Below are 12068 nucleotides of genomic sequence, written 5' to 3' on the forward strand. Positions count from 1 at the left end.
GTTACCACCCATTTCCACACCACCCATCTCCTGGCAACCACTCATCTACTTTCTATCTCTGTAGATTTGCCTATTCTGGACATTTCATATAAATGGAATCATATGATATGTGGCCTTTTGTGTCTGGCTGCTTTCACCTAGTGTCATGTTTTCAAGGTTCAATCATGTTGTAGTATGTATCAGTATATCATTCCTTTTTATAACTGAATAATGTTTCATCATATGTGTAGTCTGCATTTTGTTGATCCATGCATCAGTTGATGGACACTTGCTGGTTTCTACTTTTTGACTGTTATGAATAATGCTGCTATGAACATTCATGTACAAATCGTCATGTGGACATAGGGTTTCTTTTTCTCTTGGATATATACCTAGGAATGGAATTGCCAGGTTAGATGCTAATGTTTAACTTTTTGAGGAGCTACCAAACTGTTTTCCAAAGCAGCCGAGCAATTTGATTCCCACCAGCGATGTGTGGGGGTTCCAGTTTCTCCACATCCTTCCCAACTCTTTGTTATTTTTCTTTTTTTATTGCATTTTAGGTTTTGGGGTACATGTGAAGAGCATGCAAGATAGTTGCATAGGTACACACGTGGCAGTGTGATTTACCGCCTTCCTCCCCTTCACCTATATCTGGCATTTCTCCCCATGCTATCTCTCCCCAACTCTCCACCCGCCGCTGTCCCTCCCTTATTTCCCCCCAACAGACCCCAGTGTGTAGTGCCTCCCTCCCTGTGTCCATGTGTTCTCATTGTTCAACACCCGCCTATGAGTGAGAACATGCGGTATTTGATTTTTTGTTCTTGCGTCAGTTTGCTGAGAATGATGGTTTCCAGGTTCATCCATGTCCCTACAAAGGTCACAAACTCACCGTTTTTGATGGCTCCATAATATTCCATGGTGTATATGTGCCACATTTTCCCAGTCCAGTCTATCGTCGATGGACATTTGGGTTGGTTCCAGGTCTTTGCTATTGTAAACTGTGCTGCAATGAACATTTGTGTGCATGTGTCCTTATAGTAGAACGATTTATAGTCCTTTGGATATATACCCAGTAATGGGATTGTTGGGTCAAATGGAATTTCTATTTCTAGGTCCTTGAGGAATCGCCACACTGTCTTCCACAATGGTTGAACTAATTTATACTCCCACCAAAAGTGTAAAAGTGTTCCTATTTTTCCACATCCTCTCCAGCATCTGTTGTCTCTAGATTTTTTTAATGATCGCCATTCTAACTGGCATGAGATGGTATCTCAATGTGGTTTTGCTTTGCATTTCTCTAATGACCAGGGATGATGAGCATAAAAATAATAGCCATCACAGTGGGTATGAAGTGGTTATCTCTCTGTGGTTATGACTTCCGTTTCCCTAATGACTAATGCTGTTGGTTGTCTTCTCATCTATTCTTTGGAGAAATGTCTATTTAAACCCTTTGCCTTTAAAAAAAAAATAGGTTTTAAAAAAAGTTGTTGGATTTTAAGAGTTTATTCTGGATACTAGACCTTATCAAATATATGATTTGCAAATATTTTCGCTTATTCTGAGGGTTGTCTTTTCACTTTTTTAGTGGTATGTATCATTTGCAGCACACGTTTTCAATTTTGATGCTGCCCAATTCATCTGTTTTTTCTCTTGTCTCTTTTGCTTCTGGTGTCATATCTAATAAACCAAAGGCCATGAAGATTTACTCCTATGTTTTTTCTTAAGAATTTTATTTCATTTTATTTTTTGAGATGGAGTTTCGCTCTTGTCGCCCAGGCCGGAGTGTAGTGGTGCAGTCTTGGCTCACCGTTGAGAATGGCTTGAACCCGGGAACCTCTCCTTCCCTGGTTCAAGCCATTCTCCTGCCTCAGCCTTCTGAGTAGCTAAGATTACAGGTGTGCACCACCATGCCTAGCTAATTTTTGTATTTTTAGTAGAGATGGGGTTTCACCAGGTTGGCCAGGTTGATCTCGAACTCCTGACTTCAGGTGATCCACCCACCTTGGCCTCCTAAAGTGCTGGGATTACAGAAGTGAGCCTCTTCACCCGGCCCTGTTTTTAGTGTTAACTTTTATCTTTAGGTCTTTGATCCATTTTGAGTTAATGTTTACATATGTTATGAAGTAGGAGTCCAATTTTATTAATTTTTTGCATGTAGATATCCAGTTGTTGAAAAGATCAGTCTTTCCCCATGTAACGATATTGGTACTTTAGTCAAAAATCAGTTGACCTTAGTTAGATGTGTGGGTTTATTTCTGACTCAATTCTATTCTAGTGATCTGTGTGTCAATTTTTATGCCAGAACAATACAAAAGATTGTATCTTTGTGTAGTAAGTTTGGTAATTAGGAAGTATGAGTCTTCCTTTTTTTTGGTCGGGGAGGGGATGGAGTTTCACTTATGTTGCCCAGGCTGGAGTGTAGTAGTGCAGTCTCGGCTCACTGTAACCTCTGCCTCCTGGGTTCAAGAGATTTAAAAATTATTTTGGCTATTCCACATCCCTTGCATTTTTTTGTTTCTTTTTTATCTTTCTTTCTTTCTCTCTCTCTTTTTTTTTGAGGCAGTGTCTCACTCTGTTGCCCAGGCTAGAGTGCAGTGCTGTGATCACAGCTCACTGTAACCTCAGCCTCCTCATGGGCTCAAGGGCTCTTCCCATCTCAGCCTCTTGAGCAGCTGGAAGCACAAGCTTGTACCACCATGCTCTCCCTGTGGTACTCAGGCTGATTTTGAACTCCTGGGCTCAAGCAGTCTTAGCACCTTAGCATCCCACAGTATTGGGATTACAGGTGTAGGCTACAGCGCCTGGCCATTCCTTGTATTACTATATGAATTTTAGGATTGGTATGTCCATATCTGCAAAAAAATCCAGTTGAAATTTTGATAGCAAATACATTGAATCTGTAGATAAATTAAGGGAGTAGCATTTTACTGATACTGAGTCTTCTATGAATATGAGGTGCCTTTCCATTCGCTTAGGTCTTCTTTAATTTATTTCAACACTGTTTTATAGTTTTCAGTGTAACAGTTTTGCATTTGTTTGGTTTAACTTATTCCCAAGTATTTTGTTTTTGTTATTGCAGTCCAAAGGCCAGAGAGTCTGGAATTCTGATGTCCAAGGGTAGGAGAAGAGTGTTCCCAGCTCTAAGGGAAAGAGAAGAAATCACCTTTTCTCTGTCTTTTTTGTTCTATCTGGTCCTTCAGCCAATTGTTTTGTTTGTTTGTTTGTTTTTTGAGATGGAGTGTTGCTCTGTCACCCAGGCTAGCGTGCAATGGCGCCATGAAGGCTCACTCACTGCAACCCCCACCTCTCAGGTTTAAGTGATTCTTCTGCCTCAGCCTCTCAAGTAGCTGGGATTACAGGGGTGTGCCATCACACCTAGCTAATTTTTGTATTTTTAGTAGAGACGGTTTCACTGTTTTGGTCAGGCTGGTGTTGAACTCCTGACCTCAAGTGATCTGCCCACCTTGGCCTCCCAAAGTGCTGGGATTACAGACATGAGCCACTGTGCCTGGCCCTTCAGCCAGTTGGATGGTGTCTGCCCACATTGATGGTAGCTCTTCCCCACTCAGCCCACCGACTCACACACCAATCTCTGGAACACCCTCACAGACACACCTAGCAGTAATAATTTACTTGTTCCCTAGCTATTCCTTAATCCTTTCAAGTTGACACCTAAAATTAACCATCATACTTGTTGAACTCTTTATTAGCTCCAATAGTTATTTAAGGATTCTTTAGAGTTTTCTATATGTAAGATCATGCCATCTGCAACCGGATATAATTTTATTTCTTTCTTTTCAATCTGAGTATCTTCTTTTTCTTATCTAATTGCCCGAGTTAGAACTTACAGTACAATGTTAAATAGAAGTGGACATCCTGGCCTTATTCCTGATCTTGGGGGAAAGATTCAAGTCCTTCATTGCTGAGTATGATGTTGTGGGTTTTTCCATAGATCCCTTTACCTGGTTGAGGAAGTATCCTTCTATTACTGGTCTGTTGAGTGTTTTATTTTTTAAATCATGAAAGGGTATTGGATTCTGTGTTTTAATGAAGGAATGGACAGACATTGTGAGTTGAGTTATACTGTCTATATCAGGAAATTCATTTTGTTGAAGTGAGTTTTAAAATCTCTACAAGAGCCAGGCTCGGTGGCTCATGCCTGTAATTCCAGCACTTTGGGAGGCCGAGGTGGGTGGATCATGAGGTCAGGAGACTGAGACCATCCTGGCTAACATAGTGAAACCCTGTCTCTACTAAAAATACAAAAAAATTAGCTGGGTGTGGTGGCACAGGCTTGTAGTCCCAGCTACTCAGGAGGCTGAGGCAAGAAAATCACTTGAACCTGGGAGGTAGAGATTGCAGTGAGCCGAGATTGAGCCACTGCACTCTAGCCTGGCAACAGAGCAAGACTCACTCCTAAAAATAAATAAATAAAATAAGATAAAACCTATTTTTTTTTTTTTTTTTGAGAGGAGTTTCGCTCTTGTTACCCAGGCTGGAGTGCAATGGCGCAATCTTGGCTCACCGCAACCTCCGCCTCCTGGGTTCAGGCAATTCTCCTGCCTCAGCCTCCCAAGTAGGTAGGATTACAGGCATGTGCCACCATGCCCAGCTAATTTTTCGTATTTTTAGTAGTGATGGGGTTTCACCATGTTGACCAGGATGATCTCGATTTCTTGACCTTGTGATCCACCCTCCTTGGCCTCCCAAAGTGCTGGGATTAGAGGCTTGAGCCACTGCGCCCGGCCAAGATAAAATCTTTACAAGAAACTTGTCAAGTTGAAGCCATAGAAGTGCTTGTTGATGGTTTTTAAACAGTTCTTCAATTGATATACATTTAATGTTTTCTAAATTCATTAAACTGATTCTCTTCATTAACCCAAGTTAATTTGAGTTTGTGTTCACTTGCCTAAAGCTACAGAGACACACAGACATGATGAGAGATAAAAAATTCCTTGCTTGTATTGGTTGGTTCATTGTAGAGCCTCCTTATTACCTGACCTCATGCTTCTCAAACTCAGTTATTTCAGGGTCCTGGGAGAGAATGTTGGAGGTTGTGGATACAAGGTGCCTCTATGTCCTTGAATTGTCAATGTTAGAACTCTTTCAGTGCTCTTTCTTCACCTGTCTTGGGAATGCTTTGGCAGAAGAGCTGAGAAACAGCTCTGAATTTCCTGGAACTGGATTTCCCAACAGTGTTTAATCCTATCTTTCCATAGTACTTACAGGAAGCACAAGTACCACTGAATTACTGGGATGGAGGGTGTATTCCGAAAACAAGACTTGATGGTTAATTAACCTGCAACATTGCCCTAGGAAAAGTTTTGGGTCTTCTTGTTGTTGTTTAATTTTAATCTTTTGTGTGCACAAAACAGGAGCATTTGCCTAACAAGTGTCACTTCTGTGCTGGTCACTGTGGGGTACACAGAGATGACCATCAACTGGCCTCACCCTGACAAATACGTTCTGAGAGATCCTTCTACCTGCAAAAAGCCCTCAAAAGATCCATTCTGAGGGTCCTTTACACAAATACTAACCCCAGATTTTTTTTTTTTTTTTTTTGAGACGCAGTCTTGCTCTGTCACCCAGGCTGGAGTGCAGTGGCATGATCTTGGCTCACTGCCACCTCCATGTCCCAGGTTCAAGTGATTCTCCTGCCTCAGCCTCCCAAGTAGCTAGGATTACAGGCATGTGCCACTATACCTGGTTAATATTTGGGTTTTTTGTTTTGTTTTGTTTTGTTTGTTTGTTTTTTTGAGATGGATTCTTGCCCTGTCGCCCAGGCTGGAGTGCAATGGCACAATCTTGGCTCTCTACAACCTCTGCTTCCCAGGTTCAAGCAATTCTCCTGCCTCAGCCTCCTGAGTAGCTGGGATTACAGGCACCTGCCACCACATCTAGCTAATTTTTGTATTTTTAGTAGAGATAGGGTTTCACCATGTTGGTCAGGCTGGTCTCAAACACCTGACCTCGTGATCCACCCGCCTTGGCCTCCCAAAGTGCTGGAATTACAGGCGTGAGCCACCTGGACAGTTTTTGTATTTTTATTAGCGATGGGGTTTTGCCATGTTGGCCAGGCTGGTCTCGAACTCCTGACCTCAGGTGGTCTGTCTGCCTCAGCCTCCCAAAATGCTGGGGTTAAAGGCATGAGCCACTGTGCCTGGCTCCAAGCCCAGATTTTTTAATGTGATTCGTCATCATAAGTGGAATTTCCTTTTGGAAATTATGTTACTAAAATCAGTGAAAAGCTTAATATTATCTGCAAACAACATTTCCTCAAATGGTTGGAAGCTCACTTGCGAGTTTTCTGGTTTTTACTAACTTTTAATAGATAAAGCCCCGCTGGCATTTTTTCATGAGTAATATTTCTAATGTAGTTTTTGACTGAATACTTACAGTTCTCTAATTTTGTACATATGCCCCAGAGGCCTTTGGTTAATGGCTACATTTTAAATAAATCTTGTGAATGTTCTAGGCACATATTAATCTTCAATGCAAATGTGTATATCAAACCTAATGGAGTTATGGTCCAAGATTCTGGGCATACTACATTTGTAATGTTACATATTTATTTAAAATGTTCAGGGAAAAAAAAGCTTTCAAAGAGAGATGGACTTTGCCGTAACTGTAAAATAAATTTATTCAGTACTATTGATAACAGCTATTCTTAGGAATAGCAGGATCCCCACTAATTAGTCATTGACTGTTTGAATAATGGCTACAACTCCTAAAATTTTATAAAGTAATGAAAATTATGGCAACTTTTTCATTAAAATGTATTAATATTTTATAATTTTTTTTTTTGAGATAGGGTCTTGCTTTGTCTGCCCAGGCTAGAGGGCAGTGGCACGATCTTGGCTCACTGCAACCTCCACCTCCTGGGTTCAAGTGATTTTTCGTGTCTCACCCTCCCGAGCAGGTGGGATTACAGGTGTGTGTACACCTGGCTAAATTTTGTAATTTTAGTAGAGATGGGGTTGGCAAGCCTGGTCTTAAACTCCTGGCTTCAAGAGATCTGCCTCCCAGAGTGCTGGGATTACATGTGTGAGCCACCACTCCTGGCCTGGCGGTCTTTTATTTTTGCTTAATACTTTTTTTGGTTTGTTTGTTTTGGGTGTTTTGTCTTTTTTTTTTTTTGAAACAGAATCTCACACAGTGGCCCAGGCTAGAGTGCAGCAGCATGATGACTCATTGCAGCCTCCACCTTCTGGGCTCAAGTGATCCTCCCACCTCAGCCTCCCAAGTAGCTGGGACTACAGGTGCATATCACCACACTCGGCTAATTTTTAACTTTTTTGTACAGACAGGGGCTGACTGTGTTGCCCAGGCTGCTCTCAAACTCCTGAGCTCAAGTGATTTTCCTGCCTTGGCCTCTCAAAGTGCTGGGATTATAGGCATGAGCCACCTTACCTGGCCTGGTTAATATTTTTAAATATTTTGAAAATAAACCTCTGATTTTAGTTGGTTAGCTTATATATATGTATATACACACACACACACACACACACACACACATATTTATTTATTTATTTTAATGACAATCTCTGTTGCCTAGGCTTGCGGGCAGTGGCACAATCATAGCTTATTGTAGCCCCAACCTCCTGGGCTCAAGCAATCCTCCCATCTCAGCCTCCCAAAGTAGCTAGGACTACAGGCATGCACCATGATGCTCAGTTAATTTTATTTATTGTTTGTAGAGACAGGGTCTCATTGTGTTGCCCAGGCTGATCTTGAACTCCTGAGCTCAAGTGATCTGCCTGCCTTGGCCTTCCAAAGTGCTGGAATTACAGGCATGAGCCACCATGTCTGGCCCCCTAGTTGGTTATCTCAATAAAATTTGCTTAGAGAAAAGAAATTGTAGTCAGTAGCCTCTCAAAAATATATCTTCCCCTCTGTATTTATAGATTCATTTGTTATAGGAAAACACAGGTCACTGGAGGTAATGGGGTGATGATTGTAAGGACACAACCGTAGCTGCCAGCCGAGTCTGGTGGTTCTGTTCTCTTTCCTCCTCCCTCTCAGGGTCTGACGTCACCCTCACCTGCATGGTATCTCTTCTTCTTTTCCAGTATCTTCTTTACTTGAGGTTCACTTGTTGATTCTCTTTGTACTTTCCATCTTCAGATTCCAGAGCAGAATTAGCTGAGTCTTATCATCACCTGGGTTGGGGAGAGGCTTTACAAGCCAGGCTCCCTGCCCTGGAGGAAGCAGTGATTTTGGGTGAGGTGATTGCTGTGGGCAGGACAGTTTCTTTTAGAAGAAAGTGTTGGAAGTATCCTATGGTCCACAGAGACTGTGCAGAGTAACACCCTGGCCCACCGTGTTCATGACATTTTGCTGGTTGGACATGATGAGAAGGAAGTAGAAGTACTTAGATGTCACAGTGATTGACCTGTCTGGTATCCTCAAGAGTAGAAAATGAATTTTACTCTAAGCTCAAATTGCTGTTGGGATTAGCCACAGTTATAACAAAAATGAATCATTCTGTGGCCAGAGGACATGGCTGACCTGTGGCTGTCTCTAGAAAGGTGAGTGTTTGAATTGAAGTCATTGGCATGTTCAGCTAATTACCAAGTAAGCAGATTTCTAGATCTCTTCAAATAAAAGAGCATCTATCTTGGTATTTACTCTTAGAGCTCCTCTTGTCTTATACCAAACTCTCCCCCGATTGTTAGGGGACATTTTTGCAAAGGAGCAACTCTGTGAGATTTGACTTGAGGGTGCTTCTTGCCTTTTTTTTTTCTTTTTTTCTTTTTGAGATGGAGTCTTGATCTGTTGCCCAGGCTGGAGTGCAGTAGTATGATCTTGGCTCACTGCAACCTCCACCTCCTGGTTTCAAGTGATCCTCCTGCCTCAGCCTCCCAAGTAGCTGGGATTACAAGAGTGTGCCACTACACCCGGCTGATTTATATATTTTTAGTAGAGATGGTGTTTCACCATGTTGGCCAAGCTGGTTTCAAACTCTTGACCTTAAGTGATGTACCTGACTTGGCCTCCCAAAGTGCTGGGATTACAGGCACGAGCTACCACACCTAGCCTTGTGCCTGTTTCTGTATGAATCAGTCAGAGACCTCACATCACTGACATTATTGTGGAAGTGGTATTTGAGTTGTGGATCTTTCTGGTTTCTTCATATGCAGCTGTTTCAATGTTTATTCTTATTATTTATTAAGCTAGCTAGTCTAATTTTCTGAATCCCCTTTTGTTTCCTTTCTTTTGATCTCATTTGGAAATGAAATAAGCAATTCCTATCAAAATTCCCATTAGAACATTTTTCTAGAGTACTTGATTAAATTGTTAGGTGAAAATAATTCGAGTTTTTTTCTCTTAATGTTACTGAGAGTTTGGTAGAGGAAATGAGTGCAGTAATTGTCAAACTTTTTTTTTTTCTGAGACAGGGTCTCTCTCTTGCTGAATCTGTAGTGCAGTGGCACACAATCTCAGCTCACTGCAACCTCTGCCTCCCAGGCTCAGGCAATTCTCCTGCCTCAGCCTCCTGAGTAGCTGGGAAGCTGGGATTATAGGCATGTGCCACCATGCCCAGCTAATTTTTGTATTTTTAGTAGAGATGGGGTTTCACCATGTTGGCCAGGATGGTCTCAAACTCCTGACCTCAAATGATCCACCTGCCTTGGCCTCCCAAAGTACTGGGATCATGGGCATGAGCCACAGTGCCTGGCCTAAACTTAAAAAAAAAAGTCTGCCTTCTTAGTAGTTCATATTTGGGATGATGAATACTTTCTATTTCTATTTTAGGGAAAATATTTTGAATATGAATGCAGTTAGTAATCAGATTGTTTTCACTGAATGTCATTGCATCAGACTGTTCAATAATTCTTAATTATTGAATAGTCTGAATATAGACACTGTAAGTCTTTGGACTAGAGCATAAATCCGGAGTACATTTTTTCCAATTTATGTTGTAATTAATTATTTTTTGCTTTTACAGCCCAAAACTGATGGCTTACATGTTAATGTGCCAAATGGCCTGTGACTTAGATTTGTATTATCCTTCATTTTAGAAAGCCATTGACTTGAAATCTCCGAAGGTAAACTTTTTGGCCATTTTTAACTTGAGAGTAAAGGATAGATTTACTTTTGTAAGGTCACAGAATATAGATTTTAAATATATATTATGAATACCAAGTTATGGATTATATTCTATTTAAATTATTTATGTAAAGATAAATGTCTGTTTTGCACTAAAAAATACCTTATGCATTCAACCATTTTTATATCATGATAGTTCAGTTTTATGTTGAAAGAATTTTTTTTTTTGAGACAGGGTCTCACTCTGAAGCCCAGGCTTCAGTACAGTGGCAAGAGAACGGCCCACTGCAGCCTCAACCTCCTCGGCTCAAGTGATCTTCCCACCTCAGCCTCTCAAATAGCTGGGATTACAGGCACATGCCACGACACCCAGCTAATTTTTGGATTTTTTATAGAGATGGGGTTTCACCAGGTTGCCTGGGGTAGTTTCAAACTCCTGGGCTCAAGCAAATCCACCCACCTCAGCCTCTCAAAGTGCTGGGATTACAGGTATGAGCCACCACTCCTGGCCAGGAAATGTTTTTATTTGATTCATTTTAAATTTGATTTTTAGCTTAAGTTTAATTTTGATCAATAAACTAACCACCTCACTATCCCTCTTGAGACCAAGACCTTTTTCTTCAGTTTCAGAATACCTTGAATTTGGTTGCACATTTTTACTATTATCAGAAAATACGTCGAAGTAGCCTTATATCAAAGGTAGCCTTATATGGAGAGACTTATGCAAAGGTATTAGAGTATTTAATTTCTAGTATTTTTTCTAGAATTGAGAATCTCGGGTATTTCTGGGCATATAAGAACTTTGAGAAGAGTTCTTTAGTTATGAGTAAAAAATGTTAAGTACATTGAGAATGTCTTCACATTTGTACTTATGACATTTGTACTTCTGTTGGGTAAAGTTATACCTCAGTTTCTTGGTTGATACTGCCATATAAGATTCATTAATGGATAAATTGCTATGTATGTGTGTGATAAAGATATTTGCCTTAAAATAGAACACTTCTGTCTTGCAAACAGTTTATGGTCAAATTGCCTTTTCATTTACTGCTCTTTCTGTGCACCTAGTGAATGCAAGTCTGATACAAAGTCCATGGATATAAGAAAGAAGATGAAGTGTCTTTTCATTGTTAATTATCTGGACATGGATTAAAAAGTATTTTCAACATGTAAAGATTTTATGGAAAAAAATTAATACGTGTGTGTTGTTTGACTTTAACTGCTAAAGATAGCAAGTGATTGAACAGATATATATTGGTTTTAACCATTATTTTTATTGACCCTATTCTCAATGAGAGTAGTGATTCAATTGTGTGTGTGGTCAGTTTTACTATTTCCACTGTATATACATAACTACCATTAACTGTCATCCTTAATGGATTCAACCAATGAGGAAGATAATGTGGATGGAAAAGATTGTATTATTGTTTGGGATTTAAGGTAATAATTATATTGTTTGGTAGCTGTTTTAGGAATGATGGTTTACATTGACATAGCTTTTATTTTCTAATAAAAAGATTTCAAATCAGCTCAATTTATGTGACGTTTTCTATTTTAATACGGGATTGGTGAAATATGCAGTCATTTGGGTCTTTTCTCGTTCAGCTGTGTTACTTATGTATTTGTCAGATCTTTAATAGTATCTTTAAATGGGCATCAAATATTTGATTAATTTGTGGTTGGAGCTTTTTAGCATCTTCAGTTCTTAAGGAAATCATATTTTATAAAAATTAACTTTGTTTTGATATAATTATGTTGTATGTACACCTGAAAAAAACTGTACAGCTTGAACATCTGAATAGTTAATATTAAATACATGTTACTATCTGTTGCATCAACTTCATTAATTCGTGTACAGTAGTTCATCTTAGTGAACTTATTTCCCTTTTGTTCTGAACCAAAACTTCACTTTGCAATAAACTACTGGTGGATGAAGCACAAAGGTGTCTCCTGCTGTGACAATGTCTTGTTGGTCAGGTGGCCTTGAATCAGTCATTTGATCCTCTTTGACCTGCTTTCATATTTCATTTTTCTCCTTT

The sequence above is a fragment of the Callithrix jacchus genome, chromosome 14, assembly GCF_049354715.1.
Source record: "Callithrix jacchus isolate 240 chromosome 14, calJac240_pri, whole genome shotgun sequence".
NCBI classification, from domain to species: Eukaryota; Metazoa; Chordata; class Mammalia; order Primates; family Cebidae; genus Callithrix; species Callithrix jacchus.